Here is a 16,959-nt window from a genome sequence, read left to right as displayed (position 1 = left end):
CACAAGAACCGATCACCGCCAAAGTCACTTCACCGACCAGCATCGCGACGATAGGCAACCCCTCTAGGGCAGAGCTAGGGGCAACCGCACCGAACATCACCGCCAACACGACTAGGAGGTCAACCAGGACGTCCGGGTGCACCTCAACAATCTCTGAGATGCACGATGATGTATCAACGAACACCATTTTAGTCGCCATCAAGATGAAGTACGCCACCACCAGGAGTACGAGCAAGAGTATGGCAACCCAGACTCAGCCCTTGAGCCAATCGCTAGTGGCAATGCTATAGATGACGGCGCCGACAACCCTAAGGGGCCCCTAGCATTCACAAGGGTGCTCCGAACATTTCAGTGGCCCCGTGGTTTCAAAATCACTAGGGTCAATCCCTATGAGGGGAGGATGAATCCAACACAATGGTTACAGGCTTACACCACTACTGTTCACATCGCCGGCGGAGACACCAGTGTCATGGTGAACTATCTTCCCATCATGCTCGCACCAACCATCATGAACTGGTTTACTAGCCTTGCCCCAGAATCCATTGGATCCTAGGATGAGCTAAAAAAAAGTCTTCACCGATAAATATATGGCTATGTGTATGTGATCAGGAACCAAGCATGATCTCAACTGCATCAACCAGAAGCCATCCGAGCTCCTCCGCAGCTACATCCGACGCTTTTCTGAGATGAGGAATTCTATTCCAAACATCATGGAAGCCGAGGTCATCACCGCCTTCATCCGAGGACTCCATCACTATGAGCTTTGCTCTAAGTTCAACCGTAAGCCACCCATGGGGATCGGTGAGAGGATCACAATCGCCAACCAGTACGCTGACGCCGAGGAAGCTGAGGTGCGCTTCAATGAGGATGCGAGCACTCATCGCCCAACATGCCGCTACGATGACTGCTTCGACGACCGCCGCCACAACAACTGTTGCCACGATGACCATAGTTATCATCGTGACCGCGGTCGTGATCAGCTAGAAGGACCCAAGACTGGTCAGAATCACCAATGCTGACCAGACCACATCATCACTACCATCAATGAACCTCGTGCCAAGTGCAACTACGATGAACAGTATAAGAAGATCCTCGATGGCCCATGCCCTCTCCATAAGAACACCAACCACAAGATGAAGAACCTCTATTTGTTTCATCACTCTGGTGAGGGCAGTCTTCAATCTCCTCATCTCCCTAGTGGTATCTTCCTCCTCGATAACCACCACTTCATCGTCGTGCTTGCAGAGGATTCAGACAGCTTGGGGTCGAGTTCATCATGCTCGATCTTCTCCACCTCGTCCTCTTCCACCGTAGCTCGAGGCACCACCAAGGGGCTCTGACCATGCCCTATGACACCTCAGAAAGCACCATTTGTCCCTCGAGCACCACTGGCTTCACCACCCTAGACTCTGGTGCATTGCTGGCAACTCCAGCCTAGGCCGAGAGCGCAACACATAACTTATTGCTCGGACACTACTTCTACTACATACATCTCCAAGTTATTTTGACAACCACCGAGCAGCACATGTTCTGCTCTGTTCTCTTGGAGAAGACCTAGTCTTTGATCCCTCCCTACACATGCCATGGGCTCTGCATTCTATGTTATGGGTGGTCGGCTGTGGTTCCTTGGTCATGCCTGTTCCTCCTACACGTGCACGGGCTCCGTGCTCAACGTTATGGACTATGGGCTAGCTGAGGCCATGGGGGTCAGTAGCGAACCAACTGCTTGGATGCTACTTATATTACGTATAATTGCGTTATGGTTAAAACTGCAAAGATTTTTTTGCTGAACTACAAGCAAACTGCATACACATGCACCTTGTAACATTTATCACATACATAAGTGTTTTTTGTGCTATCGCGTGTTCTAACTACACCGTCTAGAAATTACAGATGACAATCTTTGAGCATATCACTAAGCTTTGCCATCGCCACTCATCTCAGCAAATAGGTCGATGTCGCCGGCTAGCTTTCTCTCTGCATCCTCCACCTCATCCTCCAGCTGCTGGGTCTCCACCTCGCTCAGCCCTTCAGTGAATCCGCCCCCTATCGCCTAAAGGTCAACAGATGGATAGTGGGACCAGACCACCGCAAGGGCATGAGTAATGCCAGTAACAACGGCGTCGTGATTGAAGTTCTTGAAGCTCTCCCACGCCATCTTGCTCCTTTCATTGACGATGTCCGGGCACGGCGGCCTACCATCGGTTTGAGGAGCTACCTCCAGGTCGACGCAGTCGAGCACAGGTTTGACTCCGACAACTACGGCGTCAAACTTGTCCCACTGTGTTCAGGCGTCCTACTCCAGCACATCGAATTGCGCTTTGACACTCTAACGGTAGTCTACAAGCATTACAAAGTTCTATCAAGAAAGGAAACTACTTCAGCATTAACTTCGACCATGAAATACTTACCTTTCAACTCCTTGGCCAGTTTATCTGCTCGCCCTATCTCCTTCACCTTCTCCTCTTAGAGTTGTTCGAGGGCTTGGCGCAGCTGGCCGAGCTCCGTGTTTTGCTCTACAAGCACAACAGTCATCGCCAAAAATATGGTTGTTCAGCAATACAAAGCACATTCGCCGATATACCATACATGCTTTCTGCTCGGATATACTTCCAAGCTACTCGGAAGTCTATTCCAGTTGCATGGAGGCACTCGCCAGCTCCTTAGACTTGCACCGCAACTGCTCAGATGCAGCCGCCAGCTGCTCGACCAGGACCCCCTTCTGGTGTTCTAGATCTCGCGCATTGGACATAGCAAGGTCTCGCTCATGCCAGGCTCTCTAGATGTTTCTCTCCATCAGGTTCATCGCCTCTCTAAGTTTTTCATTCTCTTCGGTGAGGGGTTCCATCCTCTTTATCAGCTGATGCCGCTGCTCGGTAGTCTGAGTTATCCCCTGCAAATACGCAATTATAATGATGAACTTCAATATCCAACGTCAAAGATGACCACTCTAGATGTAGTACTGACCTCAATTTTTTTCATCACTCTAGCGAGGGTGGTCTTCAATCTCCTCATCTCCTTGGTGGTATCTTCCTCCTCGATAACCACCACTTCGTCGCCGCGCTTGCAGAGGATTCGAACAACTTGGGGTCGAGGTTTAGCACGCTCGATCTCCTCCACCTCGTCCTCTTCCGCCGTAGCTCGAGGCATCACCGGGGGCTCCATGGCCGGATGAAAGGTCCTAATATGGCTAGAGGGGGGTGAATAGCCTATTTAAAAATCTACAAATCAACTAGAGCAATTTGATTAGTATGACAAATAGCATAATGCAAACTTGCTCTAGCGATACAAGGGTTGCAAGCCACCTATCCAACAATTCTAGTTGCAATGATTACTTAGGCACCCAAACTTGCTATGTAACTACTCACTAAGAGCTCTCAATCTTGCTACTCTAAAGAGCTCAACTAGATGAATGTAAATAATAAAGCAAGCTCTCAATTCTAATTACACTAAAGAGCTTGTATCAACTAGTTTGCAAGAATGTAAATAAGTGAGTAGGGTGATTATACCGCTGTGTAGGGGATGAACCAATCACAAGATAAAGATTAAGCCAATCACTGGGAGAATGCAAATGATAAGAGACAACCGATTTTTCTCTTGAGGTTCGCGTGCTTGCCAACACGCTAGTCCCCGTTGTGTCGACCAACACTTGGTGGTTCGGCGGCTAAGAGGTGTTTCACAAACCTCGTCCACACGATAGGACACCGCAAGAACCAATCCACAAGTCAGGTAACTCAATGACATGAGCAATTTACTAGAGTTACCTTTTGGCACTCCACCGGGGAAGGTACAACTCCCCTTACAATCACCGGAGATGGCCACGAACAATCACCGACTAGTGCCAATCCTCCACCGTTGCTCCAACCATCTAGGTGGTGGCAACCACCAAGAGAAACAAGCGAAATCCATAGCGCAACATGAATACCAAGTGCCTCTAGATGCAATCACTCAAGCAATGCACTTGGATTCTCTCCCAATCTCACAAAGATGATGAATCAATGATGGAGATGAGTGGGAGGACTTTGGCTAAGCTCACAAGGTTGCTATGTCAATGAAAATGTGCAAGAGTTGTGGCTTGAGCCAGCGAAGGGGCTTTAAATAGAAGCCCTCATCAAATAGAGCCGTTGGCTCAAAAAATAGGCTGACTGCGTGTCGACCGGACGCTCCGGTCACACTGCACCGGACGTAGCACCAGATGCTCCGGTCGTGAATACTAGACATGTCCGGTTGGCATACTGGACGTGTCCGGTAGCCCTAGACTGTCCCATGTCTAGTTCAAATCAAACTTAGCCGTTGCTGCCCCTTTTGCTGACAACCGGACGCTCACACCGAACGTAGAGTCACAAATGACCAGACGCTGAGCCGCAACGTTCGGTGGAGTATAGTAAGCAACCATGCCTGACCGGGCGCGTCCGGTGGTACCGGACCGGACGCTGCCAGCGTTCGATCGGCTGCTCTGCCATCTGCTGCCTTTTCTGATTCACATCAGACGCGTCCGGTGTGGCGACCGAACGTGTCCGGTCGTTGAGTCTGCCGCCAAAATACCGGACGTGTCTGGTCACATACCGGACGCGTCCGGTCACTCTATAACCAGTGCGACTAACTCCTTTTTGACTCTATCTCCTTCACCCTTGCTCAAATGTGCCAACCACCAAGTGTATCACCTTGTGCACATGTGTTAGCATATTTTCACAAACATTTTCAAGGGTGTTAGCACTCCACTAGATCCTAAATGCATATGCAATGAATTAGAGCATCTAGTGGCACTTTGATAACCGCATTTTGATACGAGTTTCACTCCGCTTAATAGTATGGCTATCTATCCTAAATGTGATCACACTCACTAAGTGTCTTGATCACTAAAACAAAGTGGCTCCTACATTTTATACCTTTGCCTTGAGCCTTTTGTTTTTCTCTTTCTTCTTTTCCAAGTTTAAGCATTTGACCATCACCATGCCATCACCATTGTCATGATCTTCGCCATTGCTTCATCACTTGGAGTAGTGCTACCTATCTCATAATCATCTTCATAAACTAGGTTAGCACTTAGGGTTTCATCAATTAACCAAAAACAAACTAGAGCTTTCAATCTCCCCCTTTTTAGTAATTGATGACAACCCAAAGATATAAATTAAAGTAAATTTGAATCCACGTTGCTTGCCCAAGCATATTTACCATGTGTAAAGGATATGGACAAGTTTCATGAACTCCATATGATAGCAATTGCTCCCCCTACATATGTGCTAAGAGTTTGGATTGAAGCTTTGCACATATGATTAGATAGGAAATATAGGAGTCAATTTCTATCAAATGATGCTAACGTATAAGAGATGGACCTTTGAAGCGTGATACCAATTGGAGTGCACCATTATACCATCCTTAGCACCATTAGTAACTAGACATACACAAAAACTAGAATACCCCATGAGATCAATATTACAAATAAGGGTCTAGTTTCCATAGAATGAACATAGGTCTAGTTACGTTAGCCTATGCATGCTAGTTTTTCATTTCATCATTCAAACCTACAACTAGCATACACCACACAAGCATGGATATTAAAAATTTATGCCATGCAAGCAAACATATGTAATGCACATACAAATTTACCATACAAGTTCATGAGCTTGCTCCCCCTATTTGTATGCTCAAAATTTTAATTGATCCCCTTCCTTTGTCATATATTATCTCTCCCCCTTTGTTTCACTATCTTTGTACACTATTTCTCCCCCTTTGTCATCAATGACCACAAAGGCTTAAAGTATAGATAGGGTAGGATTATTAATGTCAACAATTTGCACAAAAGGTGGGTGAAACCATGTGAAATAAGAATCATCTTCCAATTTGGTTCAATCTAGATTACTTGCAAAAGATATTTAACTTGGTTTGATCCAAGGACAAGCTTCTTCACACCTCCAAATAAGGGTTATCTTGTACCATGTTGAGTTAAACACTTATAGCTCATTTTCTAAATCAAACACTAGGTTTACAAGCCCATAAACATGTCATATGCTACCACTAGATCATTTCAAACATACAAGCAATAATGGTACCATACAAGCATCAAATTCATTTGATTTTCATGAATGAGCCTAGGACATGATAGGAATGACTAGATGCACTAAACAAGTCCTTAGCAATGGATGGATGACATGTCAATCAACTTTACCTTGCTTTGCTCGAAGGAGAGGCATGTCATATAGTGGGGGTGCATCAACACATATTGGAGAAGTCAAGTATGTTCAATTCATTCCTTAGCTTGCAAAACCTCTTCTCATCAAGTGGATTAGTGAATATGTCGGCAAGTTGATCTTCGGTGCCCACACTTTCTATACAAATATCCCCTTTTTGTTGGTGATCTCTTATGAAGTGATGACGGACATCAATATGCTTTGTTCTTGAGTGTTGAACTAGATTGTTGGTAAGCTTTACGGCACTCTCATTATCACATAGCAATGGCACTTGTTTGAACTTGATTCCAAAGTCACTCAATGTAGCCTTCATCCAAAGTAATTGAACACAACAACTACCAGCCGAAATGTACTCCGCTTCGGCGGTTGAAAGTGCTACACTATTTTGCTTCTTTGATGACCAAGACACAAGTGATCTTCCCAATAGTTGACATGTGCCCGATGTGCTCTTTCTCTCAACTTTGCATCCTGCATAATCAGAATCTGAATATCCAATCAACTCAAATCTTGCTCCTTTGGGATACCATAATCCAACATGTTGTGTATGCTTCAAGTACCTCAATATTCTCTTAGTTGCCTTCAAATGACTTTCTCTTGGTGAGGCTTGAAATCTAGCACACATGCATACACTAAACATCACATCCGGTCTTGATGCGGTTACATAGAGTAGGCTTCCAATCATAGACCGATACATCTTTTGATCCACCATGTTGCCACTAGCATCACTATCTAAGCTTCTAGTTGTCCCCATTGGTGTACTAATAGCTTTACTTTCATCCATTTCAAACTTCTTGAGCATGTCCTTGATATACTTGCCTTGACTCACAAATGTGCCATTTTTCATTTGCTTGATTTGAAGACCAAGGAAGTAACTAAGTTCTCCAATCATAGACATCTCAAACTCACTTGCCATCATCTTGCCAAACTCCTCACAAAATTCTTGATTTGTTGATCCAAAGATGATATCATCAACATAGATTTGCATTACAAACAAGTCATTTCCAAGCTTCTTGGTGAAGAGAGTGGTGTCAACCTTTCCCATCTTGAATCCCTTAGAGAGTAGAAAATCCCTCAATCTCTCATACCATGCTCTAGGTGCTTGCTTCAATCCATACAAAGCCTTTCTCAACTTGTAGACATGGTTGGGTTTCTTTTCATCCTCAAAACCAGGTGGTTGCTCAACATACACAAGCTCATTTATGTACCCATTGAGAAATGCACTTTTCACATCCATTTGGTACAACTTGATGTTGTGGGCACAAGCATAGGCTAACAAGATTCTAATTGCTTCCAATCTTGCAACCAGAGCATATGTTTCTCTAAAGTCAAGACCTTCAACTTGAGTGTAACCTTGAGCCACTAATCTTGCTTTGTTCCTTATTACTATCCCATCTTGATCTTGCTTGTTCCGAAAGACCCACTTAGTTCCAATCACATTATGATCCTTAGGCCTCTCAACTAACTCCCATACTTGATTTCTTGTGAAGTTGTTTAGCTCTTTATGCATAGCATTGATCCAATCAACATCCCTCAAAGCTTCATCTATCTTCTTAGGTTCAATGGATGACACAAATGAGAAATGCTCACAAAATGAAGCCAATCTTGATCTTGTTTGCACACCTCTTGAAATATCACCAATGATAGTGTCTAATGGATGATCTCTTGCAACATTGGTTGGTTGAAGCACTTGCACTTGATTGCTTGCATTAGATTGATCACTTGGTTGAGATGATGAACTAGCCATTTGTTGATCTTGCACATTGCCATTACTAGTGCTTGCTTGGATTTGATCATGAGAACCACTAGCTTGCACATTTGAGTTAGAGAGCACTTGATTCTTGTCATCTTCAATATCAATAACCTCTCTAGGCCTTAACTCACCAATGTCCATGTTCTTTATTGCATTGACCAATTGAGTGTCTCTTACATCATCTAGATTCTCATCTTCCTCTTGGGAACCATTTGTTTCATCAAACTCCACATCATGAACCTCCTCAAGAGTACCACTAGCCAAATTCCAAACTCTATAAGCCTTGCTAGTAGTGGAGTAACCAAGCAAGAAACCTTCATCACATTTCTTTTCAAACTTGCTCAATCTAGTGCCTTTCTTCAATATATAGCATTTACAACCAAAGACCCAAAAGTATGCTATGTTGGGCTTTCTTCCATTCAATAGCTCATAAGGTGTCTTTTCCATCATGGGGTGACAATAGAGTCGGTTGCTATAGTAGCAAGCCATGTTGATTGCTTTGGCCCAAAATGAATGACTCACATTGTACTCACTCAACATTGATCTTGCCATATCAATCAAGGTTCTATTCTTTCTTTCAACTAGCCCATTTGATTGAGGAGTATACTTGGCTGAGAATGGATGTCTAATTCTAAATTCATCACATAACTCATCAATTCTAGTGTTTTTGAATTCACTACCATTGTCACTTCTAACTTTCTTGATTGTTGTTTCAAACTCATTGTGAATGTCTTTGACAAATGATTTGAATGTTGCAAACACATCACCCTTGTCAACAAGAAAGAACACCCATGTGTATCTAGTGAAATCATCCACAATCACAAATCCATATTTGTTTCCACCAATGCTAGTGTATGTGGTTGGTCCAAACAAGTCCATGTGCATTAACTCAAATGCCTTGGATGTGCTCATCATGCTCTTCTTAGGATGTGTGTTACCAACTTGCTTTCTGGCTTGACATGCACTACATAGCTTATCCTTCTCAAATGTGACATCTTTCAAGCCTCTAACTAAGTCATGCTTAATCAATTTGTTCAATTGTTTCATTCCAACATGACCAAGCCTTCTATGCCATAACCAACCCATGCTAGACTTAGTGATCAAACATGTTGACAATTGAGCTTCTCTAGCATTGAAATCAACCAAGTATAGATTCTCATATCTAAATCCTTTGAATATCAAGTTAGAGCCATCTACACTTATGATCTCTACATCATCCACACCAAATATGCACTTGAAACAAAGATCACACAATTGAGCTACCGACAATAAGTTGAAGTTCAAGCTCTCTACTAGTAGCACATTGGAAATGCTCAAGTCATTGGATATTGCAATCTTACCAAGCCCTTAGACCTTGCCTTTGCCATTGTCACCAAATGTGATACTATCAATCCCATTGCTCTTGCTTTCATTGATTGAATTGAACATTCTTGAATCACCGGTCATGTGTTGTGTGCACCCACTATCAAGCACCCAATGCCTTCCTCCGGCTTTATAATTTACCTACAAAAGAAAATCAATTCTTTTTAGGTACCCAAACTTGCTTGGGTCCTTGTAGGTTAGTTACCAAGGTCTTTGGTACCCAAATGGCCTTCTTCTTTGGGCCCACAATTGGTGTATCAATAAACTTAGCCTTCACACCGTTGGCACCCTTGTAAAGCATGTAACAAGAATCAAATTTGATTGAGGATACATTAGGTAGCTTGTTTTTGTTAGTCTTGCAATTTTGCTCTATATGCCCAACTTGCTTGCATCTATTGCAAAACCGACCATTGCCCTTCACAAAGCTAGCTTTGGGAGTGACAAAGGCCACCTTGCCTTTCTTGGGGGTATAGCCTAATCCCTCTTTATTGAGAGAAAATCTTTGGCTACCCAAGCACTTTAGCAAGTGGGCTTCTCCACCATAGGCATTGCCTAAGGCACGAGTGAGCTCATTCACCTTCTTGAGGGTTTCATTTTCCACCATAAGTGAGGCATCACAAGTGAGACCATCACTCAAGGGTGATGTGGAAGTAGTAGTGCTACAAGAAGTGTTAGGGGGGGCAACAAAAATAGATTCATCAATAAGATCACATGTTAGTCCCACATCACATGATATGATCACTTGCTCCTTCTTGGCTTCCTCCACTTTGACTTGCTCAATGAGAGAGGAGTGAGCTTTTTCAAGCTTAGAGTGAGCTTTGCCAAGCTTCTCATGGGCTTCCATTAGCCTCTCATGAGTGGCATTGAGCTCATCAAGGGATTACTCAAGAAATTTGACTTTCTTGTTCAATTCCTTGCACTCCTTTCTCTTCATCTCAAAGCAAGTATGCACTTGCTCACACATGTCCATGAGCTCCTCCTTGGAGTACTCCTCATCATCATCATCACTCCTACAAGCATCACTTTCACATTCATCATCATCACTCACATCATATTTTACCTTGGTAGGTTTTGCCATGAGGAACGTTGATGGAGTGTCGAAGATGGAGGGCTTGTTGTTGATGGCGATGCTTGCTAGTGCTCTCTTGATAGATTTCTTGTCATCATCACTAGAGCTATCACTATCCAAAGAGCCATCACTATCCCATGTGACCAAATAGCCTCCACCCTTCTTCTTCTTTTGGAAGGTCATTCTCTTCTCCTTCTTCTCCTTCTTTTCTTTCTTATCCTCCTTGTGCTTCTTCTTCTCATCCTCATCATTATCACTATTGTATGGACAATTTGCTACTACATGATCGGGGCTTTTGTAATTGTAGCATCTTCTCACATACTCTTTCTTCTTGGTGTGATCTCTTCTCTTTCTTGCACTATAGCCCTTCTTCTTCATGAATTTTCCTATCTTGCGCACAAAGAGAGCCATAGCTTCATCATCAATATCACTAAGATCATCATCATCACTTGATTCTTTCTTGGACTTGCCCTTGTTCTTTGATGATGATGAGCTAGCCTTGAATGCTATGCTTTTCTTCTTCTTGTCTTCTTCTTCCTTCTTGTCATCCTTGTCATCCCCTCCCTTTCCACACGGTATGTCTCTTGTGTCATGACATCACCTAGTACTTGGTTAGGGGTAATATCCTTCAATCCTCCTCTTATGATGAGCAATCTCAACATCTCAAATCTTGGAGGTAAGCACATCAAGAATTGATGGGAGACATCATCATCCTTGATCTTTTCTCCCAAAGCCTTCAAGTCATTGACAATTACTTGTAGCTGATGGAACATCTCTGGAATGCTCTCATCATCCTTCATCTTGAAACTTGTCAACTTGTCCTTGAGGATGTACAACTTGGCACTCTTCACCGCCGGTGTGCCCTCATATGTTTCCTCCAATCTCTTCCACACCTCATTTGCTCTTTCACAATCCTTGATTTGCTCAAACACCTTGGAATCAATGGCATTGTATATGGTGTTGAGAGCCATTGTATTGCATTGCTTGTTAATCTTATCTTGGTTGGTTGGATCATTGAGATCAATGATAGCATAGTCATTCTCGGTCACTTCCCATACTTGATCATTGATTGAACCAAAATGCATCCTCATCTTTCTCTTGCAATAATCATAGCATGTGCCATCAAAGAACGGTGGTTTACCCCCCACATGGTTGAACACAACTTGAGCCATAATTTGACACCGAGGTTGTTAAGCCTTCAATCAAACGGTGACCATGGCTCCGATACCACTTGAAAGGTCCTAATATGGCTAGAGGGGGGTGAATAGCCTATTTAAAAATCTACAAATCAACTAGAGCAATTTGATTAGTATGACAAATAGCATAATGCAAACTAGCTCTAGCTCTACAAGGCTTGCAAGCCACCTATCCAACAATTCTAGTTGCAATGATTACTTAGGCACCCAAACTTGCTATGTAACTACTCACTAAGAGCTCTCAATCTTGCTACTCTAAAGAGCTCAACTAGATGAATGTAAATAATAAAGCAAGCTCTCAATTCTAATTACACTAAAGAGCTTGTATCAACTAGTTTGCAAGAATGTAAATAAGTGAGTAGGGTGATTATACCGCTGTGTAGGGGATGAACCAATCACAAGATAAAGATTAAGCCAATCACCGGGAGAATGCAAATGACAAGAGACAACTGATTTTTCTCCTGAGGTTCACGTGCTTGCCAACATGCTAGTCCCCGTTGTGTCGACCAACACTTGGTGGTTCGGTGGCTAAGAGGTGTTTCGCAAACCTCGTCCACACAATAGGACACTGCAAGAACCGATCCACAAGTGAGGTAACTCAATGACATGAGCAATTTACTAGAGTTACCTTTTGGCACTCCGCCGGGGAAGGTACAACTGCCCTTACAATCACCGGAGATGGCCATGAATAATCACCGACTCATGCCAATCCTCCACCGCTGCTCCAACTGTCTAGGTGCTAGCAACCACCAAGAGAAACAAGCGAAATCCACAGCGCAACACGAATACCAAGTGCCTCTAGATGCAATCACTCAAGCAATGCACTTGGATTCTCTCCCAATCTCACAAAGATGATGAATCAATGATGGAGATAAGTGGGAGGACTTTGGCTAAGCTCACAAGGTTGCTATGTCAATGAAAATGTGCAAGAGTTGTGGCTTGAGCTGGCCAAGGGGCTTTAAATAGAAGCCCCCATCAAATAGAGCCGTTGGCTCAAAAAACGGGTTGACTGCGCGTCGACTGGACGCTCGGGTCACACTACACCGAACGTAGCACCGGACGCTCTGGTCATGAATACCAGATGTGTTCGGTAGCCCTAGACTACCACGTGTCTAGTTCAAATCAAACTTAGCCATTGCTGCCCCTTCTGCTGACAACCGGACGCTCACACCGGACGCAGCGTCACAAATGACTGGACGCTGAGCCACAGCGTCTGGTGGAGTATAGTAAGCAACCATGCCTGACCAGACGTGTCCGGTGGTACCGGACCAGATGCTACCAGTGTCCGATCGGCTGCTCTACCATCTACTGCCTTTTCTGATTCACACCGGACGCGTTCGGTGTGGCGACCGGACGCGTCCGGTCGCTGAGTCTACCGCCAAAATACTAGACGTGTCCGATCACTTTGTAACCAGCGCGACTAACTCCTTTTTGACTCTATCTCCTTTACCCTTGCTCAAATGTGCCAACCACCAAGTGTATCACCTTGTGCACATGTGTTAGCATATTTTCACAAACATTTTCAAGGGTGTTAGCACTCCACTAGATCCTAAATGCATATGCAATGAATTAGAGCATCTAGTGGCACTTTGATAACCGCATTTTGATACGAGTTTCACTCCTCTTAATAGTATGGCTATCTATCCTAAATGTGATCACACTCACTAAGTGTCTTGATCACTAAAACAAAGTGGCTCCTACATTTTATACCTTTGCCTTGAGCCTTTTGTTTTTCTCTTTCTTCTTTTCTAAGTTTAAGCATTTGACCATCACCATGCCATCACCATTGTCATGATCTTTGCCATTGCTTCATCACTTGGAGTAGTGCTACCTATCTCATAATCATCTTGATAAACTAGGTTAGCACTTAGGGTTTCATTAATTAACCAAAAACAAACTAGAGTTTTCACCGGACAGCAGCTTCAACCATGCCCTGCAACGCCTCAGGAAGCACCGTTTGTCCCTCGGGCACCACTGGCTTCACCGCCCTAGACTCCGACGCATTGTCGGCAACTCCAGCCTCTGCTCCTGAAGACCTGGCGGCTCCTACCATTGCCTCAGGCACTACCGCTGATCTGTCTATCACCAATGTCGCTCGTTCACCGTTGCCAAGATCGCCAGCAGTAGCGGTTGACTCCTCCTCCAGCTGCTGAGCTCTCGAGGACTCTAGGATGGTAGCTGCCGACGTTGCTTCCACTATGGGATCAGCCCTCGACGGTTTGGCAGTTTGGACTGGTGGGGTCAGACCCTCTGCATGTTTCGCTCTACATCAGATCAGTTCGTCAAGCGCCAAAAAATCTAAGAAATGACAACAAATTAACTCCAAGGAAAGTATACTCACGGTTTGGTCTGCCAAAATAATTTCCTGAACTAGTGATGCCTACTCAAGCACCCAGGCGTGGCCATGGGGTCGACTCCCGTACTCTAGGGTGGAGGTCTGGTTTCCTCCACCGTTGGCCTCTATTCCACCTACTGCTCTGCAACTCCCTCCACCTACTGTGTAGGGACTCCCGTCGTCTGCTATTTGGGGACTCTCGTCGCCTACTACTCGGGAACTTCTTCGCCTCTCCTCGCTTGTTCCTCTACACGAGTGCTGCGCAGAGGTGCTTCAATGCTCGGTGGAGGAGACACTGAAGTTTCATCATCATCTGACCACTTGAGCACCGTGGTCCTCCGCTGTCGAGTGGTCTAGTCGCCACCAAGCGAGATGCTGCTCGGTTTGAGGGGACCGGCAGCCACCATCTTCCTCTTCTTCTGGACCGGCTCGTCTATCGCTGCTCTTTTTCCCCAGACTTTCTCCGATACTAGGGGCGAATTTTCTATCCGACCATCCCCGGACTCTGACAAAGTGCTGGCCGCATCTTCCTCAGGCCGAGCCAGTGGCCGGGCATCTACACCCCTCGGCCAATCACCCCTTGGCACGTCAGAGAAGTACACTGCTCTTTCCTATGAATGGATCTTTGCATAAGTGCATCAGTTCACTGCTCGATAATGCTTTAGGATTAAAAGTGTCAGGAAAAAACAATCGAGATGGTTACCTAAGGAGGCGTATTTGTACAGTTGAAGGCCCTCGTTTGCTTTGCCCAGCTGAATGAGGCACTAGGAGTGAATAGTTCTATGGCCCGCTCTAGGACAATTCGTTTTGTCAGCCATTCCGTCCTCTCCTAGGTCCCATCGTCATCATCTCTGTAGTCAAGGCCCAAGTGGGCCCTCTCCTTATAGGGCTAGATTCGACGCACTATGAAGCTCGCCGCCACTAGTTCACCGCTAATCTCCACGCCTTCAAGCAGGTCGAGGAGCTCCCTTACTTGTTCCATGTTAGCACTATTTGGTTTCTTTGACCAACTTTTCTGGTTCTCCAGGATATGGTGGACGTCGCAGCAGATTGTAGGGTGACTCTATTTCATGTAGAACCACTTGGAGTTCCACCCTTTCAGAGAAGTGTTCAGTGGTACATTAATGTACTCGCTGGCCATTCCATCCCAGAGCTGTAGATATTCGCCGCCGACCACCTTAGATCCACCGCCGCCCTTCTTCTTCAACTAGAATAGGTGTCTGAAGAGGTTGACGTATGGTAGAACCCCTAGAAGCATCTCATAGAAATGAATAAAGATCAAGATGTGTAATATGGTGTTGGGGTGGAGATTGCACAGACTAATTGCCTAGAACTCTAGCAGATCCCGCAAGAAAGGATGAACAGGGAACCCCAACCCATGCTAGAAATAATCCTCGAAGACTATAGCTTCATCCATGTTAGGCATTAGGAAGGGCTCACCATTCGTTGGCCGCCATCCGACAGTGATGCGGTCAGGAAGCATGCTCGCCTCCACCAAATCTCTCGAGCTCTGCTTCCCCCATGCGCGATGGCACCCACTCTTCATCGCAATTGGCTCCCGCTCCTGCCTTCTTTGGGCTCGCCTTCTTCGGGTTCATAGCTCTCCTCTTTGGAGCCATCTCTTAGATCTGGACGGGGACTGGCATTAGGAGCGTGTGTGGATGCGAATCTAGAAATGTGAGGGCTGAAGATGAAGATGGAATGGCAAAGTGGCAAAGGTATGAACGAGGGATGCGGCGGCACAGTTATAAAGCACTTTCCCCACCCTTTCGCATTCGAGGGTTTTTGGGAAATCATTCCCGCGATTTGTGCCCCTCTGAATTCTCTATTGCGGCTTGTTGGGCCGTAACATGGGCTTTCACACAACCGCATCCCACATCGCTAAGTTATCATTGCCGATGGTTATCACTCACTGAATAATCACCAACTTCTTCGCCATTTATTGGGGCTCAGTAACAGTTACTGTATAGCCAATGCTCCTATTTTTCGCCATGGTTGGGTTTTTTAGATATCTCTGTAAAGGCTCAGGGACTGGCTGCTAGCTCAGCTAGTCTTTTTACTATTTTCTATTTCTGACCCTGGCACCATGTGACTACGTCACCTACTGTTAGGCTCAGGGACTAAGTGGGCACACTTCACCTTGCGGTGAATATGTGCTCTTTCATTTTAGGGCTACGATCAAGGGCTAGCTGCCTACTCGGCTAGTCTTTTATTATCCTTCTACTTTGGACCCTGGCACCACATGACTACGTCATCTACTGTCAGGCTCGGGGACTAAGTGGGCACACTTCACCTCGTGGTGAATGTGCTTGCTTTATTCTCAAAGACTCCAGGCCTCTTGAAGCTAAAGAAGACTATCTCCTTTTCTTGTGGTCGGACTCTAAGTGGGCACACTTGGTCCACTGCGGAGAAATTTTCATTTTTGAACTTGAGCTCCTTACACCCTTATGGCAAGCCATGATTAGATTATGCTGCTCGGCTACGATTTGTGCTTCTCAATGATAGTACACGTTGCTCAGCAATTGTACACAACTGCTCACAACTGCTTGGCAACTCATCATGGTGGTCAGACCATGAGCTCGACTGCTCGGCTTTGTTTGCACCTGCTCGGACAAGCTCAAGGTAGCGTTGCACAATGGGTACAAGGTGCTCGAGGACTAGCTATGGGGGGTATGATCCTGGATACCCATGGCAGACCATATGGGCTGCGCCCTTAGAGGCGGTCTAGCCCACAAGATGAAGCCTTGCGAGGTACGACTCTGCTCGGTGCCTTCCATAAGACATCTAGAGGATATCCTGAAGATACTACGAGATCTGTTAGGATATGTATGATCCCAAGATTCCAATAATCAGTTATTACTTTCCGGTTATCTCTCAGATCTAACCAACTTGTAACCTTGCTCCCCGGTCTATATAAGGCAGGCAGGGACCCCTCCAAACTCAGGCAATATCATACGATAGCTAATACAAACCAACAAACCATAGGAGTAGGGTATTACGTCATACTGACAGCCTAAACCTATCTAACTCATGTGTCTCTATTGCCTTCTTGTTCT

This window comes from Miscanthus floridulus, chromosome 19, assembly GCF_019320115.1.
Source record: "Miscanthus floridulus cultivar M001 chromosome 19, ASM1932011v1, whole genome shotgun sequence".
In the NCBI taxonomy this organism is placed as follows: Eukaryota; Viridiplantae; Streptophyta; class Magnoliopsida; order Poales; family Poaceae; genus Miscanthus; species Miscanthus floridulus.
This window is presented reverse-complemented; position numbering follows the sequence as displayed.